This window comes from Pogoniulus pusillus, chromosome 6 (genome assembly GCF_015220805.1).
Source record: "Pogoniulus pusillus isolate bPogPus1 chromosome 6, bPogPus1.pri, whole genome shotgun sequence".
NCBI classification, from domain to species: domain Eukaryota; kingdom Metazoa; phylum Chordata; class Aves; order Piciformes; family Lybiidae; genus Pogoniulus; species Pogoniulus pusillus.
This window is the reverse complement of record NC_087269.1, coordinates 29,528,328-29,549,897: the sequence shown is the minus strand read 5'-3', so window position 1 is coordinate 29,549,897 and position 21,570 is coordinate 29,528,328. Positions and strand designations below refer to the sequence as shown.

The following is a 21,570-nucleotide window of genomic DNA, read 5'->3' as shown; positions in this document are numbered from 1 at the left end:
TGTGCCTGGAGGTGTTGAAGCAAAGCCTGTCTGAGGCACTTAGTGCCATGGTCTGGTTGACTGGAGAGGGCTGGGTGCTAGGTTGGAGTGGCTGAGCTTGGAGGTCTCTTCCAACCTGGTTGATTCTATTCTATCAGCCTATCACATCACTCTTCTAATTAACTAAACCATGGCACTAAAGTGCCTCACCCAGCCTCCTCTTAAACACCTCCAGAGATGGTGTCTCCACCACCTCCTTGGGAAGCCCTTTCTACTGGCCAATCACTCCTTCTGTGAAGAATTTCTGCCTAAGATCCAGTCTAAACCTGCCCTGATGCAGCTTGAGGCTGTGCCCTCTTGTTCTTTCATGGAGTGCCTTCACAATGTATCTCAGAAGATGTGATGGTTTGGGAGTTACCTGCTCCCATACACACAATGAAATCACCCAGACTAGAGTCAGCCTGCCAGAAGTTAAGCTGTATTTACAGCTTAGCACAATTTACAAGCATATATATACACAAAAATATATACTTTGAATCATAGAATCAAGCAGGTTGGAAGAGGCCTCCAAGCTCAGCCACTCCAACCTAGCACTCAGCCCTGGACAATCAACCAGACCATGGCACTAAGTGCCTCAGCCAGGATTTGCTTCAACACCTCCAGGCACAGCAACTCCACTACCTCCCTGGGCAGCCCATTCCAATGCCAATCACTCTCTCTGTCAACAACTTCCTCCTAACATCCAGCCTAGACCTCCCTTGCCACAACTTGAGACTGCGTCCTCTTGTTCTGTTGCTGCTTGCCTGGCAGAAGAGACCAACCCCCCCTGGCTACAGTCTTCCTTCAGGTAGCTGTAGACACCAATGAGGTCAGCCCTGAGCCTCCTCTTCTGCAGGCTGCACACCCCCAGCTCCCTCAGCCTCTCCTCACAGGGCTGTGCTCCAAGACCCTCACCACCTTCCTTGCCCTCCTCTGGACACCTTCCAGCACCTCAACACCTCTCTTGCATTGAGGAGCCCAGAACTGGACACAGCACTCAAGGTGTGGCCTGAGCAGTGCTGAGCACAGGGACAGAAGAACCTCCCTTGTCCTACTGGCCACACTCTTCCTGAGCCAGGCCAGGATGCCATTGCCTCTCCTGCCCACCTGGGCACACTGCTTGATGTCTCTACCTTTCATGTTGGAGTGTGTGAGCCCTTACATTGGAGGTTCCAAAAGATGGAGACAGAGCTGTGTGTGATGATGAGGTCTGGGGTGATTTTGTTGTCCAGGATAACTGTAGTAGCATTAGTTACCTGAGCAGTGCTGTCTGTAGGAGCTTCATTAGTGGGCTGGCTCCCTGGGGAGCATTGGCCTGTGCTCTACAAAGTGTAGCACAGTACTCCAGATGTGACCTGACCAGTGTTGAGAATAGGGGCAGAATAACCTCCCTTGTCCTACTGGCCACCCTGTTCCTGATCTGGGACAAGACACCACTGGCTCTCTTTTCCCGTGTTTTAAGAAGTTTTAGACTTGGTGATCTTGAAGGTCCTTTCCAATCTGAAGGTTCTGTTTCAAGGAGAAGAAAAATCTAAGAGCTATTCCTCCACCTTCTACTGCATTGAAATACCATTGAAGAAACCATGAGCTTTCTTCTGAGACAGCTCCACTCTCAGGCCAAGTGAGCAGAAACGTGATGATTTTTCCAGCTTGGACAGGGCTGGGTGCTAGGTTGCACTGGCTGAGCTTGGAGGTCTCCTCCAACCTGGTTGATTCTATGATTCAGCTCTGGGTTTTTCTGTGTTAGAAAAGACTGTTCTGCTGCTGCTGTTTGCATCTAAAGATTTAAGGGCACTGGGGAGCTTGGGCAAAGGGGAAACTCATGAGCACCAGATTGAGTTGCCCAGGGAGGTGGTTGAGGCCCCATCCCTGAAGCTATTTAAGGCAAGGCTCCATAGGACTTGGGGCAATCTGATCTAGTTGAGGATGTCCCTGCCGACTGCATGGAAGGTTGGATGGGGTGGCCCTTAGAGGTCCCTTCTGACTCTGATCCCTGTGTGAAAGAGTCCTGCGCTTAGTGCAGGGAGTTATTCCTCCCCAGTACACACGAGGGGCTGACCTGGAGGAAAGCAGCTCCATGGAGAAGGACCTTGGAGCTCTGGTGAGTAATAAGCTCTCCACGAGCAGGCAACGTGCCGGTCTGTCAAACAGACCTCGTTTGAAAAGCAAAAAGACAGTGGGGAAAATAAATCCCCAAACAAACAATTTCCATGATGTAGAGATAAAGGCAGCTGACAGCATCCCCCCTTTCCCAGTGTCATGATAAATCTAGAGATTGTAGATTCCAAGTCAGTCACTTCATTATGTAAGTAATTGCCTGAAATGTCAGTTTGATTTCGTCTGTCTCGGTTCATGTTGCAGCCCTCCACTGGCGCTCCGAGATGGTTCACTTCAACATTGCATATTTAAGGATGGGATTGAGAAATCTCTAGGGAGAGCTGAAAAACTGTGACTAAGAGCATGTGAAATCTGCACCTTTTGCCTGAAAGAGGCTCTTTGTAGGAAGCCTTTGGTGCAGTTTTCCAGCATAATAATGTCTCTGGGCAAGACAGTTCTGGGAACTTAACTGTTGGCTTCTGGCTGCAAAAGCGCTGATGTTAAACCAGAGATTTCCCAGTCCACTGGCAACTGCTCCCCAAGGCATGAGAAGCAGCTGACAGAGCCACATTAAGTGGTGATGGATGGGAACTGGAGGAACCTCCGCTGCTGAAACACCACTCTGCAAAGAAGTCCAGGGCTTGAGGGTTTAGGAACCAGCTCTGATTGAGCAAAGCTTTTTCAGCCCACTTGCCTGAAATCATAGGATCAACCAGGTTGGAAGAGACCTCCAAGCTTACCCAGTCCAACCTAGCACCCAGCCCTGGCCAATCAAGTAGGCCATGGCACTAAGTGCAAATGCCTGGTGTAGACCACATCTGGAGTGCTGTGTCCAATTCTGGGCTCTCCAGTTCAAGATGGACAGGAATATACTAGAGAGAGTCCAACAGAGGTTATGAGGATGATGAAAGGACTGGAACACCTGTCTGCTGAAGACAGGCTGAGAGACCTGGGGCTGTTGAATTTGGAGAAGAGAAAACTGAAAGAGGCCCTTATTAATGTTTACAAGCATCTGAGGGGCAGGTGTTAAGAAAAAGAAGCCAAACTCTTTTCAGTGTTGTTCTGCGGTAAGACAAGAGACAACTGATATTAACTAGAACAGAAAGTTCCACCTCAACACAAGAAGAAACTTCTTCACAGTGAGGGTGACAGAGCATTGGAATGAGCTGTCCAAATACATTGTGGAGTCTCCTTCTCTGGAAGCTCTCAAGACCTGTTCCTTTGTGGTCTACCCTAGGTGATCCTGCTTTAGGCAGGGGGTTGGACTAGATCTCCAGAGGTCCTTTCCAACCCCTACCATTTCTATGATTCCATGAACTGCCTCCTTCCCAAGCCTATCTGCTTCCCAGGGAGATGCTTAGGTAAGGGCCACCATCAAGCTTGGGACATGAGGAGTTTTTTTTTGCTCTTTCAACAACATCACTGCAAAGATGCCACCTGCTTGACTATGCAGACAGAGTCTGGCTGCAACATGCTCCAACCCTTGGCACACATAAATCCAGGTGAAGTTGGCTCCGAGAGCCTTCTAGCATCTCACCTGGAGATGCTCCCTATTCTCAAACCTGGGCCACATTGCTCTCGAGGTGGCTACACCTCAGCTTCCAGGCTGTGCACCTGTACTGGTTGTTTCTAACTGCCCTGTTGGGGCACTTAACATGTGAGAAGAGCAACACAAAACCCCCTGAATCACCTCCACTGTCAGAGCAGCAGCTTCTGTGGCGGCTGCGCCTTGCTGGCAGAGATGATCACCCATTTGAACTGCTGCTGGCATCTTTAATCAATCCCCAAGCCCCCAGCTTCTCTCCCCACCCCTCCTCTGGTCTTCCCTTCCCCAAGCAGCACCATGACACTTGCACCTCAAAATTTATCGTGGCTGTGCTCACTCTGCACTGTTCTGGTAGTGTAAAGAAGAAATGAAAGTGTAAATCAAAGCAGCGCCCCAACAGCTTCCGTCTGAGGAAATTGCACAAGCCCTCCTTGGGCTAGATGATCTCCAGAGGTCCCTTCCAACCCCTGCTATTGTGATTCCCCAAACACCACACCCTCTCAAAGATCCCTCCCCTCAAAGAGGGCAGCCCTGCAGCCAGTACTGCCCACATGCAGTATTTGCTCCTTTGAAAGCAGAAGTCCATGATATGCTACCAGGATCTCACTGTGACCATGGCTGCTGGAAAAACCTCTCTCCTCCCAGCACACCATCCAAGCCCACTGCTCCCAACTTCTTCCATAGAATCATACAATTGTTTCAGTTGAAAAAGACCTCCAAGATCAAGTCCAAGCATCAACCTAAACCCACCACGGCCATTAGGGTCGTAGAATTGGTTCAGCTGGAAAAAGACCCCCACGATCATTGAGTCCAACCTTCATCCTAAACCCACCACAGCCATTAGGATCATAGAATTGGTTCAGCTGGAAAAGACCTCCATGATCATAGAGTTCAGCCTTCAACCTAAAACCACCACAGCCATTAGGATCATAGAAATGGTTCAGCTGGAAAAGACCTCCATGATCATAGAGTTCAGTCTTCAACCTAAAACCACCACAGCCATTAGGATCATAGAATTGGTTCAGCTGGAAAAGACCTCCACGACCATCGAGTCCAACCTTCAACCTAAAACCACCACAGCCATTAGGATCATAGAATTAGTTCAGCTGGAAAAGACCTCCATGATCATAGAGTCCAACCTTCAACCTAAAACTACCATGGTCATTAGGATCATAGAATTGGTTCAGCTGGAAAAAGACCTCCACAATCATTGAGTCCAACCTTCAACCTAAAACCACCACAGCCATTAGGATCATAGAATTGGCTCAGCTGGAAAAGACCTCCACAATCATTGAGTACAACCCTCAACCTCAACCCACCACAGCCATTAGGATCATAGAATTGGTTCAGCTGGAAAAGACCTCCATGATCATCGAGTCCAACCTTCAACCTAAACCCACCCACAGCCATTAGGATCATAGAATTAGTTCAGCTGGAAAAAGACCTCCATGATCATCGAGTCCAACCTTCAACCTAAACCCACCATGGTCATTAGGATCATAGAATTGGTTCAGCTGGAAAAGACCTCCACAATCATCGAGTCCAATCTTCAACCTACAACTCCCATGGCCATTAAACCATGTCCTCAAGTGCCATGTCTCCTGAACACTTCAGGGACAGTGACACCCACCACCTCCCTGGGCAACCTACTCATGATGTTGGCCAACTTGGAAGAGTGGCCAGGAGGTACTCAAAACAAGTGCCAGAGAAATCACCCCCATGATGCTCTTCAAAGTGCATGGATTGGCACTGGCCCTGAAGCCAAAACATGGCATGCTGCAGAGGAAGAGCAGCTCCTGCTTTCCTATCTCTCTACTTCTCACGCAGAAACATGGCTAGAAACTCACATTTTCTTTCTATTGCTTCATGGCCTGGTCTTTACAATAAACAGGACCCTGGAGTGAGTTCAGAGGAGGGCCACAAAGATGACACAAGACCTGCAGCACTTTTACTCTAAGCATAGACTGAGGCAGCTGGGGTTGTTCAGCCAGGAGAATACTCAGGGAAGACCTTTCTTGCTGCCTTCAAGTACCTGAAGGGAACTTACAGGAAGGCTGGAGAGGGACTTTTCCTAAGGGTGTCTAGCAACAGGACATGGGGGAATAGTTTTAAGATGAAGGAGAGTAGGTTTCAACTGGATCTCAGGAGGAAGTTCTTCAATACAAGGGTGCTCAGACTCTGGAACAGGTTGCCCAGGTAGTTTATTGATACCTCTTCCCAGGGGGTGTTTAAGGGCAGATTGAATGAGGTCTTGAGCAAAATCTACTCGAGAGATGCCCACACCATTGGCAGGGAGGATAGAGTAGATGGTCAGGGCTCCTCAATTCAAGAGAGATGTTGACATACTGGAACTTGTCCAGAGAAGGCCAACAATGCTGGTGAGGGGCCTGGAGCATATCCCTGTGAGGAGAGGCTGAGGGAGCTGGGGGTGTGCAGCCTGCAGAAGAGGAGGCTCAGGGCTGACCTCACTGCTGCCTACAGCTACCTGAAGAGAGGCTGTAGCCAAGTGGGGTTGGTCTCTTCTGCCAGGCAAGCAGCAAGAGAACAAGGGGGCACAGTCTGAACTTGTGCCAAGAGAGGTCTAGGCTGGATGTTAGGAGGAAGTTGTTGTCAGAGAGAGTGATTGGCACTGGAATGTGCTGCACACACAGGTGGAGGTGGTGGAGTCACTGTGCCTGGAGGTGTTGAAGCAAAGCCTGGCTGAGGCACTTAGTGCCATGGTCTGGTTGATTGGCCAGGGCTGGGTGCTAGGTTGGACTGGATGAGCTTGGAGGTCTCTTCCAACCTGGTTGATTCTATGATTCTAGCTCTGGGTTTTTCCTTTGTTAGAAAAGACTATTCTGCTGTTGCTGTTTGTATCTAAAGATTTAAGGGTACTGGGGAGCCTGGGCAAAGGGGAACCTCATGAATACTGGAACAACTTGCCTAGGGATGTGTTTGAGGCCTCATCCCTGGTGATATTCAAGGTGAGGCTCCGCAGGACTTGGGGCAATCTGATTTGGATGAGGCATTTAGTCCCATGACCGAGTTGATTGGACAGAGCTGGGTGATAGGTTGGAAAAGATGAGCTTGGAAGTCTCTTCCAACCTGGTTGATTCTGTGATCTCTGAGATGCCTTTCAACCTAAGCCACTTTGTGATTCAAGAGGGAAGGGGGAAGTAAAAATTAACTTGATTTTTTTTTTTTCCCTTTCACATATTGGCACAAGCTCTACACAAATCATAATCCCTAAAAATAACCAGAATTGCCCAAACAGGGGTAATCAGAAGTAAATTGATATTGATAAATAAGCTTTTCTGCCGTGCAGTAGGTGGTTTATTTTAATCTAATGAGTTTTATATTTTCTCAGCTTTCAGATTCCATGATGAAGAGCTGCCCGTGCTAGAATTACCAAGCTCTTTGAAATATTGTAATTTTATGGCTCATTTTGTCAGGACTCTGGAAAATGAGATTTGTTCCCACTGAAAAAGTTTGCCCCCTCCCCCCAATTTTTTTCCCTTGCCCCCTTATTATTTTGTCTTCTTTCCATTCCCTGCAGTGAAGGTGGAAAAAAATGCAATTCCTTGTGAAATAAATATAGGGCAGCATATTTACATGCATGTGGTACTGGGGGTAGGGAAAGGATGGGTGCACACAGAACAAGAAGCTTGGCTGCCATAGCCCACCTAAGCCTCAACACTACTCTTGCAGGAAGAAAAGCATGAGAGGTGCTCTTCTCTCTCCTTTTCCTTCATTCCCAAAGCAAGGCTGAGGTTGAAGATGGAAGGGTTGTCATAGATGCATACAATACTTTGGGTTGGAAGGAGCCTTAAAGATCATCTAGTTCCAACACCCTGCCATGGGTAGGGACACCTACCTCCAGACCAGGTTGCTCAAGGCCTGAACACTTCCAGGGAGGGGGCATCCACAACTCCCTAGGCAACCTGTTCCAGCATCTCACCACCCTCACTGTGAAGAATTTCTTCCTAAACTCCAAGTCTACATCTGCCCTCCTCAAGCTTCAATCCATTCTCCCTCATCCTATCACTGCAAGCCTTTGTAAACAGTTCTTCCTTGGCTTTCTTGTAAGCTGCCTTCACATACTAGCTGGAGAGCAGCCCCGAGGAGAGAGACTTGGGGGTGCTGCTGGACCAGAAGCTCAACAGGAGCCAGCAGTGTGCACTTGCAGCCCAGAAAGCCAAGCAGAGCCTGGGCTGCAGCAGCAGAAGTGTGGCCAGCAGGGCCAGGGAGGTGATTCTCCCCTTCTACTGTGCTCTGCTGAGACCCCACCTGGAGTACTGCATCCAGTTCTGGAGCCCCCATTGCAAGAGGGATGTGGAGATGCTGGAGTGTGTCCAGAAAAGGGCCTCGAGGATGCTCAGAGGGCTGGAGCAGCTCTGCTGTGAGGACAGACTGAGAGAGTTGGGGTTGTTGAGTCTGCAGAAGAGGAGACTCCCAGGTGACCTTCTTGTGGCCTTCCAGTACCTGAAGGGGGCTACAAAAAGGCTGGGGAGGGACTTTTTAGACTGTGAGGGAGTGCCAGGACTAGGGGGAATGGAGCAAAGCTGGAGGTGGGGAGATTCAGCCTGGCCATGAGGAGATTCAGCCTGGCCATGAGGAGGAAGCTGTTGAGCATGACAGTGGTAGAGAGGCTGGAATGAGTTGCCCAGGGAGGTGAAGTCCCATCCCTGGAGGTGTTTAAGGCCAGGCTGGATGGGGGTCTGGCCAGGCTGCTCTAGGGTAGGGTGTCCCTGCCCATGTCAGGGGGGTTGGAACTAGATGATGCTTGTGGTCCCTTCCAACCCTGATTCATTCTATGATGATTCTATGATTCTACCAGAAGACCACTATTAGGTCTCCCTGGAGCCTTCTCTTCTCCAGGCAGAACAGCCCCAGCTCTCTCAGCTTGACCCCATAGCAGGTTCTCCAGTACTCTAATCATCTTTGTGGCTTCCTCTGGACCTACTCCCACAGTTCCTCCTATCCAGCACAGGAGATGGTCACAAAGCCAACGGCAAGTTCAAGATGCTCTACTACTATCAAAACCTTTCTTCTCACAATGATAAAGCTGGAACTGCTACTTACTAACAGCCTGTAACACCAAAGTCTCCCTCTTCTCCAGCAGTTTACTCCCATGTCTGAATAAGGACAGCACTAGAAACATATTTCTGGGGCTCTGAAAGCTTTGCTTTCCCATGGGAAACAAGCATTAGGTCCAAGACAACATCAACACATTGTTTAACAGCCTAAGACCAGTAGAAAGTGTGAATTTCTCAGGCTGTGCAGGAAAGCTTTGGGTTAGAAGTCAAATTAGTTCCCCAAGTTATTGCAGCTGACATAAAATAATCACAGAATGCTTTGGGCTGGAAAAGACCTCCGGAGAACATTGAGTCCAACCCCCCTGCTAAAGCAGGACCCACCTGGGGCAGGTCACACAGAAGCACATCCAGGAAGGTTATGAAAGCCTCCAGAGAAGGAGGCTCCACAACCTCTCTGGGCAGCCTGCTCCAGGGCTCTGTCATACTGTAAAGAAGTGCCCCCTCGTGTTGAGGTGGAACCTGCTGTGCTCAAGCTCATACCCATTATTCCTTGTCCTATCACTGGGTACCACTGAAAAGAGCCTGGCACCCTGTGAGGAGAGGCTAAGGGAGCTGGGGGTGTTTATCCTGGAGAAGAGGAGGCTCAGGGCTGACCTCATTGCTGCCTGTAACTCCCTGAAGGGAGGCTGTAGCCAGGTGGGGTTGGTCTCTTCTGCCAGGCAACCAGCAACAGAACAAGGGGACAGAGTCTCAAGTTGTGCTGGGGGAAGCACAGGCTGGATGTTAGGAGGAAGTTGTTGGCAGACAGAGTGATTGGCATTGGAATGGGCTGCCCAGGGAGGTGGTGGAGTCACCATCCCTGGAGGTGTTGAAGCAAAGCCTGGATGAGGCACTTGGTGCCATGGTCTAGTTGACTGGATAGGACTGGGTGCTAGGTTGGACTGGATGATCTTGGAGGTCTCTTCCAACCTGGTTGATTCTGTGATTCACCTTGGCACCCACCCCTCAAATATCTACATACATCAATCAGATCTCCTCCCAGCCTTCTCAAGACTGAACAGCCCCAGGTTCTTTCAGTCTTTCTTCAAAGGAGAGATGTTCAAGTCCCTCAATTCAGCATTTGATGATATCAAGCAGGCTGGTGGGGTTTAGAGGACTGAATGCCAGGATGCCATCTACAGGAACCTGGACAGGCTAGAGATGTGAACTCAGGAAAAACTAATGAGGTTCAACAAGGCCAAGTCCAGAAATCCAATCACATCCTGGGCTGCATCAAAGTAAGTGTGTCCAGCACAAGAAGAAAGGTGATTCTATCACTCTGCTCTGCTGGAGTACCATGCCCAGCTCCAGGGCCTCCAGCACAAGCACATGGAGCTGCTGGGGCAGGTGCAGAGAAGGCCTACCAAGATGATCAGAGGGCCACAAGTGCAAGCACCCAGTTCACATAATCATTCATGCAGTGCCAACACCCTGGGGCCTTTGGGAAAAAGGGCATCTGTCACAGACATCATGGCCACCCATCCACCCTCAGCATGGGCTGAATGCTTCTTGGGTACATGGATGAGGAGATGCCTGATGCATGGGGCAGCCCTGACTCTGACTCTCCAGCACTGGCTGCTATGTTGCCTATAGTGCCTAGTCACCATTTTCAATCACAGAACCTCACTTAAGGTGAAAGGGCAGCTCAAAAACTAGGAGGCAGATTAGGATGAGGGTATGGAGACCAAGCCAAGAGGGTACTGATTCCTGGACTGCACCAACACAGAGGCAAAGCAGCAAAGGAGCAGCAGGACTGCAGAGCAGATGATGTTAAATATCGGATGAAAATGTGGAAAAGCAACCAAAACCAAGATTTTAAAGCAAAAAGGAGAGGGAAATAAGGGAGCAGGAGGATGAGGGATAGGAATAATTGCTTTGGAAGAAGGTAGAAAGCTCAGCTGTGAGAAGTGGCACACACAGCCTGGTTTCACACGACAGGAACCTCTCTCCAGACTTAACAACCATACAGCCATGGACAAAGTGGCAAATGTGAAGGTGCTGAAGGCCTGACCCAAAGCCTGCTGGTGCACAGGAGCAAGGCACTTTCTTTTTGTGCCCTGCCTGGAAGAAGGCAGACTTGCCTGTTGTCAACCAGTAGCTTGGTTGGAATTCCAAGCTCCAGCATCAAAATGATGCAGAAGTGTCCAGCCTTCTCAGGCCCAAACATAACACTTGGCAACACTGCCAGGCAGCTTGGGGTTACACATCCTAAGGCATTCCTGCCTGTCCTGCTTCAGCTGTGAGCACACCACCTTTGCCTGGTCTGGGCTGTTCAAAGGAACTGTGAAGTGGAATTAAAAGTGTTCTCCACTCCAGTTACAGAACAGCAGGGCATGCTAAGCAGACATGCAGGGGATGACTAGAACCATGGAAGTGTTTTGGTTGGAAGAGATCTTTAAGATCATCCACTCCAACCATTAATTCAGCACTGCCAGGTCACCACTAAAACATAGCCTTCAGCACCACACCTAGAATCTTAGAACACAGTGGGTCAGGAAAAACTTTTCAAGGTCATCTCGTCCAACTCTTCCTGCTGTGAGCAGGAACAAGCAAACTAGATCAGGTTACACAGAGCCCCATTGAACCTGATCTTGAATGTCTCCACAGGAATGGAGTCTCCATCACCTCCCTGGGCAACCTGTTCTTGCTCCAGTAATCACAGAATCAAGCAGGTTGGAAGATTGCTCCAAGCTCAGCCAGTCCAACCTAGCACCCAGCCCTGGCCAATCAACCAGACCATGGCACTAAGTGCCTCAGCCAGGCTTTGCTTCAACACCTCCAGGCACAGCAACTCCACCACCTCCCTGGGCAGCCCATTCCAATGCCAATCACTCTCTCTGACAACAACTTCCTCCTAACATCCAGCCTAGACCTCCCTTGGCACAAGTTCAGACTGTGTCCCCTTCTCCTGTTGCTGCTTGCCTGGCAGAAGAGACCAACCCCACCTGGCTACAGCCTCCCTATGCAGCTCTTAAATCCTTCCAGAGATGGGGGCTCCATCACTGCCTTGGACAGCCAGCTCAAGGGCTTGATAAACCTTCAGGGGAAGTAATGTTTTCTAATGGCCAACCTAAACCTGTCCTGATGCAGCTTGTTCTACGACTTACTACATGGGAGAAGAGGCTGACACCCACCTCCCTCCTACCTCTTTATCAAGGAGTTGTAGAGAGTCAGAAGGTCTCCCCTTAACCTCCTTTTGCTAATGCTCAAGCAGGCAGCTGCCTCCTACAGAGCAGAAGTGAAGGGACTTGCAGGAACAGAGAGGACTCAGATGACACATTCATCCTTGCCACCTCAAGTGCAGCTTCGCACACGAGCGTCACCTTTTTGCAGCAGCAAGCAGCTCTAAGCTTCACTCTAAGTACACCCCTAACTGCACCGACTTCAGGAGTGAGCCATCAGCCACAGAACCAGCAGCTCTTGACAATCAGTAACCAGACCACATCTCAAAGCCCTGCCTCAGAAGAGGATGGGTTAGTTATTTAACTGCATCTTCCTTGGCAAACACCCATCAAGGCAGACAGCACTGCAAGCCCATCAGCACAGGAGCCTGGGTACACGTTTACCCTGCCTCCAGCTGCCCCTCAGCTCCTGCCTGGATGTTTGCATCACTAAGAAGGACCTTTAAGACTATGGAGTCCAACCATTAACCCAACAATGCCAGTCATTAGGGACACTAAACCCTGTCCCTCAGCACCGCATCTAATCAACAAGGCTATTTCACAGAGCCACAGAATTGCCTAGGTTGGAAGAGACCTTTAAGATCTAGTCTAGTCATTAGCCTAACACTGACAAATGGACAACAGCGCTGGTGAGGGGCCTGGAGCACAGCCCTGTGAGGAGAGGCTGAGGGAGCTGGGGGTGTGCAGCCTGCAGAAGAGGAGGCTCAGGGCTGACCTCATTGCTGCCTACAACTCCCTGAAGGGAGGCTGTAGCCAGGTGGGGTTGGGCTCTTCTGCCAGGCAAGCAGCAAGAGAACAAGGGGACAGAGTCTCAAGTTGTGCCAGGGGAGGTCTAGGCTGGATGTTAGGAGGAAGTTGTTGTCAGAGAGAGTGATTGGCATTGGAATGGGCTGCCCATGGAGGTGGTGGAGTTACTGTGCCTGGCGATGTTGAAGCAAAGCCTGGCTGAGGCACTTAGTGCCATGGTCTGGTTGATTGGCCAGGGCTGAGTGCTAGGTTGGAGTGGATGAGCTTGGAGGTCTCTTCCAAACTGGCTGATTCTATGATTAAGAAGAATCTTTAAGACCATGGAGTCCAACCATTAACCCAACAATGCCAAGTCACCACTAAACCCTGTCCCTCAGCACAACATCTAAGCAACAAGGCTACTTCACAGAGCCACAGAATTGCCTAGGTTGGAAGAGACCTTTAAGATTGAGTCCAGTCATTAGCCTAACATTGGCAAGTCCTCTACTGGGCCATACCTGTAAGCACTACATCTACACAACACTGAAGTGCCTCCATGGATATGGACTCCACCAGCTCCCTGGGCAACCTGGTCCAATGCCCACTGACCCTTACAATGAAGAAATTCTTCCTAATATCCAATCTAAACCTCCCAGTGCAACTTGAGGCCATCTCCTTTTGTTCTACCACTTGTTACTTGGTCAAACAGACCAACCTACATCTCTACAACCTCAATTCAAGGAATTGTAGAGAGTGAAAAGGTCTCCTCCCTGAGCCTCCTTTTCTCCACACTTTTCTTGTTCAGTCTTCTGGTAACTTCAACTACAGATCCCAAAAAAGAGGGAGAAATAAGGATGCTTTGGAGAAGGAAGAAAACTCAACCTAGACTAAAAACCAAGCAACCTGAGCTGCAAAAGCTCTCAACCCATTTCTTTGCCTTGGCTAAATCAAGAGACAAGTGTCCTTGCTGCTTTCACACAAAGCTCACTTAACTTTGGTGAGAGGCACTTTGCTGCAGCAGACCTTTTCAAGGCCCACTGGCTGTTTGAGCTAATAAAAGGGAGTCTTTGCCTGATGGACTAACACCATGGGCACACTAGGGCTAATCACTCAGTAGATCAAAATTTGGGAGAGAGGGGAAAAAAACACCAACCACAAACCGAAGTGGCAAAGACAATATGGGGAAAAACAGATGGGGCTACCTAGGAGAAAAACCCTCCCCACAATCCTTCAATCCCAAGAGGTGGATGCCAAACAAAGGCAAAAGCATTCAGTAGAGATGAAGTTATTTGAATTAATGACAGTAGTCCATCATTAGTGACAGGTTTGTTCATGCAAGCCCTTTTAGAACCCCAGCTGTGGCTGAGGACCCTTTAAGCTGCCCAGTTCCTCTCCTACATGCCCTTTTGCAAGCTTCAGCAGCCCAGCCATCAGTTTACCACCCTATTTTCATCAAGATTTTGGCCCCAGTGGCTTTGCCCCAGTCCTTCTCAAGCAGGACATCTTTCTCTAGATAGCAGTTGTTGTTTGCACAGATCAGAGCAAAGCAATTCAGGCTAAGGGTGAAAAATAGCTTCACTGCAATGCTGGCACTGACAGAAGCTGGGAAGAGGACATTATGGCTCTCACACTCAAATCAGCGTTTCCACCGCAGGACAAATCCAGCAAGGTACTTAGCCTCTGTGAGGTTGTCTACCAGAAAGAGCCAATATGTACCTAGGATGGCCTCTCTGACCATTTATGGAGAAGACCAGAGTCAGAAAGCACCTAGCAGAACCACATTCTGATACCTTGACAGACCAAACGCCACCAAGTTCCACAACCAAAGGTTTCCTACCCATGTTAATTGAAGCTTTGAGCTTGGCATGCTGCATGGCACAGCCCATGCATAAATGCTACTTCAGCCCCTGCTGTAATGTCCTGGTCATTACCAAACAAGAGACACCTGTAAGATTCAGGTGAGTTAACCATTGTGTTCCCCATATCAGCTGAAGAAGCTGCAGGTTGAAATAGGGTCTGGTGGCAATGCAAGCACAAAGACATAAAATTTGAGGTTTGTAGTTCACAAAAGCCTCAAACTAACCTTCATGCCCCTTTAGCATCGTGAAAAGTCTTGTTGGAGGAGGCAGGGTGTTGTAGCAGGAAAGCAGACAGAGGTTTTGGGACGCACTTTGTGAGCACAAATAGCTCAAACCTTCAGCTAAATTGCCTGTCTCCAACCACCTGGGACCTATTAAACCCTAACGAGAGGCCACAGGCCTGCCCCTCATCAAACCACCTCTGCATCCTAAAGCTTCTTAAATTTAATCTATGCTCAAAAAACATCTGAGAAACGTCAATCATTTTTAAAGGCATCCTCACCACCTCAGCCTCTCCCAAGGTGTGCTCCTGAAGAGGCTTGCAAAGCTCTTTTCCTTTGCACACCTTCATCAAGTCAGCAGAGAGGCTACCACAGCATGGGCATTATTCTAGAGATTATTGCAGCTGGGCAGCAGAGAAAGGTTTCTGGTACTACCATCTCCTTGCTATATTGAGGTGATGCCCCTGGGAGGGACATGCAGCCTCTTTGTACATGGGTTAGGTATCTTTCTCAAGCCAAGTACCTCAAAGAGCCAAGCTGTGCAGCTCCCACCTTCTTGCAAGCATCCCTCCCGCACACACTTATCACCAAAGGAGAAAAAAAAACCAAACAAAACCCAACCCCACAGACCAGGAGAACATCAATTTTTACCATTTCCCATAAAGGGAGTGTTTTACAACTCGGTCTTAAAACAAAACATTGTTTTTTCACGACACGATCTTGCTACAAAACCTTCAGTCCTAAAACAAGAGAGCTTTGTGCAGGGAGGGGGAGGGAGGTGGGGGGGAAGGAAAAAGGAATTGCAAAGGGAAAAGAAACGATGGTAAAACTATCTTCCTTGAAACAGCCTCCGTAGTAAAACTCCCTTGAAACACCCACCCGGAGTTTGACACATGCAAGCTTCCCATGGGAACACCTTGTTCCACACACACACAAAAGCCCCGACCCATTCAAGCGAATCCCTGCAACAGCTCCATCCCGGAGCCACGCGTACACACGAGGCATCCCACGCTGCCGCAGGATGCTCTAGGAAGACCCCAGCAAGGAGCTGCGCTTGTTGCGTGCAGGGTGGCACTGCAAAGTGGCAGCTCTGCCAGTCCACCTGACCCTTTTCACATCGAGGGATCTGCCACCAGTTAGGGCTTTACCTCCAGCACGGGGAGGAAATATTCCAAACGACGACAAAAAGACATTTGCCGGTACAGAAAACTTCCCGATCCAGCATCCCCCCCCTCCACGCCCAGAAATCACCGGTGGGGAAGACAGGAGAAGCAGCTGGGATACATGAGAGAGGCTGGCAAGAGGGTACTGGCAGCATCCCGAGAACCGCCAGCACAGGACTGGGTTTGGATTTGCCCTCTTCATGCAGGGCACCCATGGGAGAGTGCCAGGCTGTGCCCCCACCCCAGCCAGCTCCAGCATCCAACCTGCAGACAAACAGCACATCTCGTCCTCTGTAGCCTTTATCTGGCCAAACCAGCACCCCTAGCTGTGATTTTCCTTCTCCCTTTTTTTCCCAGGGTTTAATAACAGTTACCTTTTCTATCTAATAGTTTGAGGGTTTGGGGTTTTTTGGACAGGTTTATTATTCCCAGCACCACAGACCTTACATTTCCCCAGTCAAACACCAGTACCAAAGCCCCACACCTGTGTACATACTCCAAGTGGAAACGAGCTGCTCTTTACCTCCGTACAGCATCCCCCCCAAAAAATCCCGGATCAGAACAAAGAGGTTGGTGCTGAGGAGATAAAACCAAAGACGACTGCCAGGGGAGGAGAAAGGAAGGAAAAAAAAAAGAGCAAACACAAAAGAGCTTGGAACAACCCTAACGAACTCTCAACTCCGCCAGCGAAAAGGATGGGTAATGGAATTTAGCTGACTGCTTTTAATAGGGACCAGGCTCTTCAAGTCGGAGCCTTTTCTTTCGTTCAAAGGCTCCGGTGGTGACTTCAGGCAGCTGAAAGCTCAAGATGTCTGGCCAAGTTAGATGGACGTGGGGGTACAGCTATTTGAGGTGGTTAGAGAAATAGTTATTTGGAGGGGAGGGGGGGGGGAAAGGAAGATTGCAGGTGGCTTTTTTTTTTTTTTTAAGGATTAAGGAAATGAGGAGCAAGCAAAGAAGCAGGGAGGGGGGAGGGATAAATTGAGAATTAAGTGTTTTCTCCAAAATCACAAAGAAACCATTCGGGGGAAGTTTGTCTTTTTGAAAAGCTCTTTTCCTAAAGCTGTTTTCCCCTTTAATCTGTTCGGTTTTTTGAAGGGATTAAAACCTGTCCACCTCTCTCCATTCCCCACACGCCTCAGAAGAAGTTCAGCCCCGAGAAACTTTGCAGCTTCTCACCACCTTCTCCTGCTCCTCTTCCCAAGCTCCTAACTGGAACGGAGGATGGATTTGGGGATGGGGTTGATGGGGACGGACACACACACACACACGACGCTTGCTCTTTCAGGGGTAGCACAAGAGGCACGGACACGCGTTAGTATTTTCGTTGCGCAAAGGAAGGACGGTCGGGAATGACACCCACCCCCCCCCCCCAAACAAACAAAAGAGATGACAATGGTGATGAAGGCTCACCCCAAACAAGTTGTCCCCGTCGGTACAAGCAGAGAAAAGAGATTTAGGAGGGAGGACAGCTTGCAAAGCCACCCCAGAGGCAGGGTGGGGGGGGAAAGGCAGGGGGTAGGTAGATGCCGGCTCCGCACCCGTGCATCCTGCGCACCCCCACCTCAGAGAACGAACGAACCGCGGAAGGGGGGGAGGAAAAACTCGCCGAGTATTACCTGTGCTGTCGCTGCCTGGTGTCAGCGGAGACCCCCCATGTCCCCCCCCTCCCTGTCGCCCGAGTGAGCTGGAGGAGGAGGAGGTGGAGGAGGCGGCGGCGGAGAGGAGGAGGTGGAGGAAGGGGTGGGGAAGGAGCCTGACGCGGGCAGCGCAGCGCCCCTGCTCCAGGTAACTGGTACTTCAGCGCCGGCTCCACCACCAGCCCCTTCTCCAGACCCTAGGGATATTGGGCAGCCAGCTCCCCTCTCTCTAAAAGCCCAGGGTAACCCCACAGACACGGGGGACACACACACACCACCCTCCCTCCCCTCCTCCCTCCCACCCCAAGCCTCTGCAAACGCAACTTCAGCCCGTGGCAGGCAATGGCCAGATGAGGTTCAGCTGCGTCTTTTTTTGGGTGGGTTAATTGCTGGGGCTTCTCTGTGGCTGTTCTCATTCTCCTGACCTCTGTGCAGGCTCGGGGAGCACGTAAATGATAGATGAGGGGGAAAGCGATACGGGCACCGCGCTGGAGGACGGCACCAGGAGAGCCACACAACAGCGGCTCCCCCGAGCGCTTCTCCCTCGGGCACCCGGAGCCGCCGTTTCTACAGACGCCACCGCTGCACGCTTCTACCCAACCCTCCCTGCTCTTGCCACCAGCCCCCCTCTCCTAGCTCTCCTAAACTCAGCGGGATGTCATGGAGCAAATCGCTGCCACAGTCCAAGCTCTCCATACGAGCAGCTTTAGGGAAAGCACCCAAAATCTCACCACTTTGAACCATTCAATGGGTTCAGCTTTTGGCCCCTTACTACAAGAAGGGGGCTACAAGCAGCTCTAGGGATGACACCCAAATCAACATCACATTTGGCCCCTTACTAGAAGAAGGGGGCTACATGCAGCTCTAGGGATGACACCCAAATCAACATCACATTTGGCCCCTTACTACAAGAAGGGGGCTACAAGCAGCTCTAGGGATAACACCCAAATCAACATCACATTTGGCCCCTTACTAGAAGGGGGCCACATGCAGCTCTAGGGATTACACCCAAATCAACATCACATTTGGCCCCTTACTACAAGAAGGGGGCTACAAGCAGCTCTAGGGATAACACCCAAACCAACATCACATTTGGCCCCTTACTACAAGAAGGGGGCTACAAGGAGCTTTAGGGATAACACCCAAGTCAACATCACATTTCACCCCTTATTACAAGAAGGGGGCTACAAGCAGCTCTAGGGATAACACCCAAATCACATCACTTCATCCTGTTTACAGGGTTCAGTTTTGGACCTCTCATTACAACAAAAAAAGGGCTTTTTTTGTGCTGGAGCATATCCAGAGAAGGGCAACAAAGATGGTAAGAGGTCTGGAGAACAGGTCTTATGAGGAGCAGCTGAGGGAACTGGAAGTGTTCCCTCTGGAGAAAAGGAGGCTGAGAAAAGACCTACTCACATCCTACAACTCCTTGGAAGGATAGCAATAGGACAAGAAATAGCCTCAAATGGCAACAGGGGAGCTTCAGTTTGGACATTAAGGAAAAATTTCTTGCCCTAGAGGGTTGCTAATCCCTGGAACAGGCTGCTCAAGGAAGTGGTGGGAACCTTATCCCTAGAGGAATTTAAAGGAGGTGTCGTGCTGGGGACACGGTTTAGTGTTGACCTGGCTGTGCTGAGTTAACAGTTGGATTAGATAACCTTAAAGGTCTCTTCCAACCAAAACAGTTCTATCATTCTGTGATTTCTTGCCTTCCTGAGAGCAACGAAGCTACAGAAAGCAGCCTGCAACACCACCAGCCCCCATACCAAGAGAGTGACACAGTTCCCAGCAGCACCCCACGTCCCTCAACTCCAGGGGGAGCAGGATCCTGCTCTGCTGCGTGCACACACACACACACGTAACCAAACCTACCACGGCTTGCAACTTACAGAAGTTTTCCCTCCCACCAGACTCCATCCCGAGCTGCTTTAATTAAAACACTAAATAAGTGCAGTTTGTGCTGCTAAAGCCCAGCCTGACAATGCTGGGAGCAGTCCCATCTCCTTACCTTTGCGTCCTTCCTCCTGCCGCAGCGGTGGGCAAACTTCTCAGCAGGAACAAGAGGGGATAATTAGGGCCTTGCCTCTCTTTTGAGCAGCTCCTGCTAATTAAGCAATTACCACAGCTTTAGGCTGATCGACTTAATTGACGGCTCCTGGTACCCTCCCCTCAGCCCTGGAAAAGGGTATGAGGGATTATCCCAGGATGAGAGATTCTCACCACGCTGGGCAGGGGCTTCCCCCAAAAATGTCAGCCCCATATTGCATATCAGAGCCACTTCTTTCACACCTTCATCTGTTTGGGGCTTAAAACCAGAGGTTCCTGGCAAATAGATAGAAGAAACCAGTTGCCTGCAGCTGAACAAGGTGCTGGGAAATCATTTCCTCACATCACACCTGGGTTCATTTAGGGTTTGCCCTCAGTACCCAAGCTTGTCATAAAACCATACAATTGTTTTGGTTGGAAAAGACCTCCAAAATCATCAAGTCCCAACAACTGACCTAACACCACCTTAGGCATCAAACTACCAGCAACAGAAGAAGTGGACACAGTCTCAAGTTATGCCAGGGGAGGTCTAGGCTGGATGTTAGGAGGAAGTTGTTGGCAGAGAGAGTGATTGGCATTGGAATGGGCTGCCCAGGGAGGTGGTGGAGTTGCTGTCCCTGGAGGTGTTGAAGCCAAGCCTGGCTGAGGCACTTAGTGCCATGGTCTGGTTGATTGGGCAGGGCTGGGTGCTAGGTTGGACTGGATGAGCTTGGAGGCCTCTTCCAACCTGGTTGATTCTGTGATTCTATGTCCCAAAGTGCCATGTTTATATATTTTTTCAACACCTCCAAGGATGGTGACTCCACCACCTCCCTGGGTAGCCTGTTCCAATCCATGACCACTCTTGAAGTAATGAAGTTTTTCCCAGTATCCAACCTAAACCTTCCCTGAGTGCAACTTGAGGCCATTTTCTCTCTTTCTAGTTACTATCTACAGCTGCAGGTCAGAAGGAGCTGGGAAGTGCAGGGCTCTAAGCATCCTGCTGAGCTCATGCTGATCCAGGTGGTTTATTTCTCTTTGAGTTCTTCATCCTTGTCTTGTTCTCTTCATCCTGCATTGCTGATCCTGACCAGGTTGATAAAGTCAGGGAACTAATTAGGGTAAGAAACAACAAAAAGAGGAAAAGAAGCCAAAGAAAAAACAGATGTGAAGCTACATGTCAGGCCTGGCTGTGTCTGCAGCCACTCTGACTTTGCACGAGTGATGTCTCAATGACTCTCCTGATCCATTCATGTCAGACTTTCTGTTTAAACAGAAGCTCATCTCTCCTTGGCTTAATCGCTGCCTGGTTCCTGCACCTTGGCTTCACACCACTGACTTCAGCTCCCATCCTCACCACTGCCAAAACCTGTCACCTATTTTACATAAGCCAGCTCTAACCAACCTGGGCTCCTCCTGGCCTGTGGATCCAGCTTGGACCCCTGGTTCAATTCCCAGAGGATGCAATCTTTCCCATCTCAGTGAGATTTCACTGCCTCAGGTCACAAAACTCACTCACACGAATTCAGTCTCTCATGGAGGTTTTGAGGACTGACCTCAAACCAACTTGCTGAGTTGACATTCCTAAGCTGCTCTGAAGGAAACACCTCTCTGAGATGCAGCCCACCGATGCAATTACCTTTTAACAAGCTCTTTGCTGGGGAAACAGGGGACTTAAGTGATGTATAGCGAGCTGAGGGATGATCCCAGTTGCCACTGGGATCGGAGGCCACCACAATTAGTACCAGCTGAACCAGGCGAGCAGCATGGTGTCTAGTAGAAGGGCTGGCATAGCCAAAACTGTTATTCCAGCTTTTCTCCACAGGCTCATTAATGGGAAACTTGGGGTTTTTTTGAGCCATATCCCATGACCTCCACCCTCTGCCATGCCTGTGAAAGCAGAGCAGTCTCCTGGCACCACTCGCTCAACCTTGAAATTGTACTGCAGGGCTTCTCCCCCTCTCGTTTTCTGCCTAACCACAGACCATTTCTCCATCCATCCCTCTCTGCCTTCCCTAGACCTTCTGCTGGAAGAG

At 49.9% G+C, this 21,570-nt stretch overlaps 1 protein-coding gene across 3 annotated transcripts in view; it reads right to left on the bottom strand.

The window, feature by feature from the left end:
* Positions 1-19,810, bottom strand: part of CDH23 (cadherin related 23) — a 370,794-nt gene extending 350,984 nt beyond the window's left edge. For all 3 annotated transcript variants that reach the window (XM_064145069.1, XM_064145066.1, XM_064145068.1), the window contains exons 1-2: positions 19,730-19,810; positions 19,518-19,613 (exon numbers count right to left, since the gene is read on the bottom strand). The gene's annotated coding sequence lies outside the window, so the exon portion shown is untranslated. The remainder of the gene's footprint in view (positions 1-19,517; positions 19,614-19,729) is intronic.
* Positions 19,811-21,570: the final 1,760 nt, after the last annotated feature.